The 6,305-nt window shown below is 34.0% G+C and overlaps 1 protein-coding gene across 3 annotated transcripts in view; it reads right to left on the bottom strand.

Moving 5' to 3' along the window:
- LOC106874157 (zinc finger protein ZFP2) overlaps positions 1–6,305 on the bottom strand; it is a 20,195-nt gene that overhangs the window by 6,417 nt on the left and 7,473 nt on the right. For 2 of the 3 annotated variants that reach the window (XM_014921781.2, XM_052975016.1), the window contains exon 2: positions 1,367–1,476. The exons of the other annotated variant lie outside the window; for it this stretch is intronic. The gene's annotated coding sequence lies outside the window, so the exon portion shown is untranslated. The remainder of the gene's footprint in view (positions 1–1,366; positions 1,477–6,305) is intronic. 3 annotated transcript variants of the gene reach the window in all.

The following is a 6,305-nucleotide window of genomic DNA, read 5'->3' as shown; positions in this document are numbered from 1 at the left end:
ATAAAGATATACACGCATACAATTAGTTTCGTTCAGTTTCTATCTACAAAAACCACTCACAAGGCTTTGCTCACCCCAAGGCTATAGAAGACACTTGCCCAAGGTGCCACATAATAACATGCAAGAATAGAGAATTATATGTTATGTTTCAGATAGGTTTGTAAATTCCAAAATTCTGTTATGAATAAATCATGCATATTAATCAATCCCATATTTGATAGACTAAGACTCAACAGAAATATAGAAATTCAACACCAGTGCCATTAAGCTTCTTGGAATTTGCTAATCTATCCAAAATGTACATAAGCTAATTAAATAATGTCTAATTCTCTATTTTATTGTTCTTCTACGATACTCTGTGACCTTATACTGAATTTATTTTGGCATTTGAACTTTGGATTTACAAATTGGACATGTAGTGGGAAGTAAATCTATTGGCTTACATGGATTACAATGGTTTTTCACCAGTCAATTTAGTTAACAAAGTTTGATCCCTGCAGAGTACTTATAAAGTATTCAATTGCATGTTTAATTCCTTTTCCCTTAGATACCGGCCATGATGAATACCACAAGGTATTGAAAATATGTATTCGCCTTTATATATTTAATCCTTTATATTGAACACTCAATATTTCATATATTCAATAAGATATATTCCATACTTCATTTCATTGTACCATCCATTTTTATATTATATATATATTCCATATTCTATATATATTCCATATTCTATATCCCACATTAATTTTACAAGAATATACATAAAACATAAAAAACAGACTGAGTTGGAACTCTTTTAAATAAAATAATATATTCCTCTATACACGATCATACAAAACCCTTCTTTTGTATTTATTTTTACTCACATATATATATATATATATGGAGAGAGAGAGAAGTAGGGAGAGAGAAAATTTTGCAGATGTCACAGCTCATATACTTAATGTATGTCAATCAATGAACTAGTGTACATCAGTGTTGCTATTAAACAGCTTACATTATGTGTTCAAACTTCACATAGTCAATGATTGCTGTCGTATGTAGTGACATTGTATACACCAGTTGTCATTGAACAACTTACATCATCTGTTCACTGCACATATATTCAGTCATTGCTAAAACATAACTAGTAATCTAATGTACACCAATGTTGCCATTAAACAGTTTACAGTATGTGTTCACAAAACACACAGTCAATCATAACTGAGTCAGCCAGTGACCATTTACATCAGCACTGTCGTTAAACAATTTACACAATGTGTTCACAACTCACATAGTTAAGGATGTAATCTTTATTCATTGTCAAAACACTGATCATTTGATCAGTTTTATAACAGCTATTGAGAAGAGAGTCAATTTTCCTCACCCTGTTCTTGTTGTTTGTTGACCAAGGGCCAGTACCATATAGTAGCACTTAGATGACCAATGTGGCACCTTGTGTAATAATGCTGGTTCTTTCCATCTCTGTAGTTTTTTCTGAAGAGTAAAAGATATTGTAAAGGCATTTTCCAATGTTAAACATTTTCCAATGTTAAAGATCAAAATTCTGCAGAAAATCAAGGAGTTGAAATTTCAGCTGTGACAGATTTCATATTTTGTTTAATTTTCTTCCAATTGTTTTCAAACTTGGTATACCAATTTTAGTTAGTATGCTAATTATGTGTTATGGCAAGAATCATGACAGCCCCTGTGAGAATGGACTAGCTAAACTTGTATAAGTGGCAAAATGTATATTAAGCATAAATTATAATGCTTAATGTTACAAGATTCGCTTCTGTTTCAAATGTCAACTTCCATTTGAATTCCATACATAAACAAATAGCTTTTCTTCACATTCATAAAAATGTAATAAAGCAAAAAAAAGACAACAAAATGAGTAAATAATTTTTTAAAGTATTACGTAGTGCAAAAACAGTAATCCCTATCTAATAGAATTAAGTTTTCAAATTGTATTAGACTACAGTGAAATTATCTTGTCAATAATATCAACTCCCAACACAATTCTTCGCACATGGTCAGATGTATGTTGCATTATCAAGAGCATCAAGGAAGGAAAATATAAAAATATTAACTGAGGTGAATGAAAAGGGGTCCATTTGCTGACAGATGTGTCTGCAAAAAAATTCTACAGGGATGTGGGACATTCATTACTCTCTTTTAACTGAAATGTATTTAAGTTTTTTTTTTCTTTTTAATTGCTATGAAAGGGACACTAGAAACACTTAAGATGTCTATAAATGAATATAATGAAACAACAATATAGCAAAATTCAACTCTTCATATTGGTAAATGTAATTCGTTAATTCCCACCAAAGAATCTATTTTCAAATTCACTCAAGTGAAGATTCACTTGACAGTCTCATATCTTTTCCAATTTTTATTATCATCTTTTTCAAATGTATCATGGATTATTTTACTGATTACAGAAAAAACTATAACAGAGTCTTTGTTCAATTCACGAGCATATTGTCAATTTACTCTAAAGTTTATGTATCATATCTATATGTATATATCATATCAATATGTGAAATACATATGCCAGCAGAAAACCGCCCGGAGGGCAGTTTTTCTGCTAGTATATATATAAATAAATGCATAGATGAAATTTCTTTCCTTTAACACCTCAAATGTAAGGCTTCTTCCCTGAAGACAGTGGTTCATCTCATTTTATGATTAAATCAATCTACAAACATCATTATGAACCTCTGAGGCCCCCAGAAACAGCTGTTAGATTTGTAATATTGTTCCTGATCCCCTCTAATTCCCTATATCATTTGTATTCTGTGCAAGTCAGACCCTTTTATATGTATACATATATACCACTTTTGCATTTCATGTATTTAATATACTTTATATATTGGTCTAACTTGCTTGTCCCTACATTTACTTATATATATATATATATAAAGTAAAATCTGTAATCGTTACCAATATAACATAAGACTTCACCTCAAAGGATCACTGGTTAGATTCCTTAAGGATCGTTCTCATTGTTTATATTTCCAAAGTTTCAAATTTATACATTTAAAAATTTCCAAAGTTGAATTTCTCTTTTTTAAATGTATAAATTTGAAACTTTGGAAATATATATATATATATATATATATATATATATATATATATATATGTATATAAGTATGTATGTATACATACACACATATTACAGCATAAAAGCATTAAAGTATAAACACGCAAAAGAACCATTATCAGGTTAGATAATGACATTCATATTTTTAAACATTATGTTACATGAGTACAGGACGTAAGAAGAGAAAGGAGTAAAAAGGTGTTCAGAAAGTCTTTTGCAGCTGCTTCAAAATCAAATGCACAGATGGTGCATGTTCTGCACAGCAAGTAGTAACAATCTGTGCATCAGTGATCTAGTCCATCATCGGAATAAGCATGAAATATGGTAGTGATCTATTCCAGTGTTTGAAAAAGAATGAGAGCTATAGTAAAATAATTTCGTTTTGCTAAGTAATGCCGATACATTTTTTTTTCTCTTTCCAGTTTTTTCTTTCTCTCTCCATTTTTCCACCTTTCATGAAACATCAAAGACTTTTCGATTCTTCCCAAACGTCAAACTAATACACCTGCCTGTTGTTCCCCTCACCTGGCTTTTGTTTACTGTACATTTGACACACACACACACACATATACATATATATATGTGGGGAAAAAAGAAAAACAACCAAATTATCCAGTTACATACAGTCCTTAACAGAAAAAAGGTGTCAGTTACAACATCCATTGGAAGATCTTAGCCAAGTGCAAGCGTTACACCAACGGCAGTGGAAGGTGCGGTCTTTGTGATATGGAAAGATGGCTCATCTGGAAAAGCAGCTTAGATCCCGCTACATGTCTAAATTCAAGAACTGAACTTTTTAGATCATGTCCACGTATGGCTAAATATTTGTTACGTTTTTGTCTCCCCCCCTCCCACCATTGCTTGACAACTGATGTTGGTGTGTTTATGTCCCCGTAACTTAGCAGTTCAGCAATAAAGCCCAATAGAATAAGTACAAGGTTTACAAAGAATAAGTCCTGGGCTTGATTTGCTTAACTAAAGGCAGTTCTTCAGTCAAATAACTGAAACAAGTAAAAGAACATATATATATATATATATATACACACACACACACACACTCGTATGCATACATATATTAACATATTTCTACATCATCATCATCAGTGTTTAACGTCTATTTTCCATGCTAGCATGGGTTAGATGGTTTGACTGAGGTCTGGAGAGCCAGCGACTACATCAGGCTCCAATCTGATCTGGCAATGTTTCTACAGTTGGATGCTCTTCCTAACGCCAACCACTCCAAGAGTGTAGTGGGTGCTTTTTACGTGCCACCGGCACAGGAACCAGTCAGGCGGGCCTGGCATCGATCATGTTTGGATAGTGCTTTTTACATGCCACTGGCACAGGGGCCAGTTAGGGTGTACTGACATCAGCCACATTCAGATGGTGCTTTTTATGTGCCACCGGCATAGGAGCCAGTCTGGGGGTACTAGCATCGGACACGTTCAGTTAGTGGTTTCTACGTGCCATATATACATACATATATATATATACACAGATGTAGACACAGTAATGTATGCACACATATATACATACATTTATGCGTGTGTGTGTGTATATATATACATATGTAAGCAGTGCAAATGATTGCTCTTTTTTTTATTGATTAGCAGATATCAGCACTGATCAGCAAATAGTTTGTTCACTAAAATTATAAACAAAGCCATCCTCTTGTTTAGGAACAAAAGTCCAGGGTGCCTTTGGCTGGCGAGATAAACATGTTCAGATGTGGTGTCCCAGCACTCTTTGTATGAATGAGCCAAATGTGTTATCAGTATATTGTCATTGTAATAAGAAGTTGTTCTTTTATGATATACACAACGTAGACTAACATATTTCAGTCTGAATCTGCTTGAATATATTAAGAATAAATATGCATATCATTGTTTCAGATCTCACTCTACATCGTTATTTTTTTATATACACCTTACCACTGTCATCATTGTCTAACCTCCATCTTCCATGCTGGCCTGGATTGGATGGTTTGACAGGAACTGACCAGCTGGAGGCTGTCCAGACTCCAATTCTTGGTTTTGGCATGGTTTCTATGGCTGGATGCCTTTCCTAATGCCAACAACTTTACAGAGAATGCTGAGTGTTTTCTTTATGTGCTACCAGCAATACATACACACACACATACAAGTACGAAAATATATACACATTATATACACATTCATTCACCTCGCAATGTGCTTTATGGCACTTGAAACAACAGCAAGATCATTCCACCTTCTAACATTAAAAGCGTCCTTGATTGCTTGTTCCATTGTTAACCTTCTGCTTTTAAGATCTTTTGTTATTGTTCTCCGCCATGTTTCCTTTGGTCGGCCACGTCTTCTTTTACCTTGTAGAGCCCGTTGCAAAGTGATCCTAACAAATGAGTTAGGTTTATAGTAACAAACTAGACCCAACCATTTCCATCTCCTTGCTTCAATAGTTTCTCTTATTGGTTTCACGTTAGCCTTGGTGTGTAGTTGGCTACTTGAGATCATATTTGGCCAGCAGACCTTCAAAATTTTTCATGAACATCTATTTTGAAACACTTCCAATTTCTTTTCAATACTTTTGGTTGTTTTCCAGCATTTGGATCCATAGAGGAGGATCTAAGTATGTTGCTTTTGTAAAATCATATTTTGGTGCTCTTGCTGAGTATTGATGATTTCCATATTGAGTTTAACATACCGAATGATTGGTTCGCTTTGCTGATTCTTGTATTTATTCCATGATTGCAGTCTCCATCCATTATTATTTTCGCGCCTAGATAGTTGAATTTGTCAACATTTGCGATTGGTTTGTTGTTCAAAGTCACATGGTCAGCATCTGTTATATTTTTACAAAGAGTGTACGTTTTCTTCTTGATTTTGGAGACCTATGGGTTGGCTATTTGACTAAGTCTTTCAGATTTGTCTTGCATCAAATACTTTTCTATATGTTTGGTTGATGTGTGTATAAGCATTATTATGGCTATGTGGCTGAGATGCTTGCTTCCCAGCCATTTGATCTCAGGTTCAGTCCCAGTACGCAGTACTTTGAACATCTTCCACTACTTTCACTCTTTCTTCCTGTTTCTTGAGTAATGCTGCGATGGACTGGCGTCCCGTCCAGCTGGGGGGAACACATACGCCATAGAAACCGGGAAACTGGGCCCATGAGCCTGGTTAGGCTTTGAAAGGGCAACGTTTATCTTTTTTATATATATATATATATATATATATAT

Source organism: Octopus bimaculoides, chromosome 20 (assembly GCF_001194135.2).
Source record: "Octopus bimaculoides isolate UCB-OBI-ISO-001 chromosome 20, ASM119413v2, whole genome shotgun sequence".
NCBI classification, from domain to species: Eukaryota; Metazoa; Mollusca; class Cephalopoda; order Octopoda; family Octopodidae; genus Octopus; species Octopus bimaculoides.
Note: the sequence above shows the minus strand (reverse complement) of the source record. Positions and strands in the feature narration are given on the sequence as shown.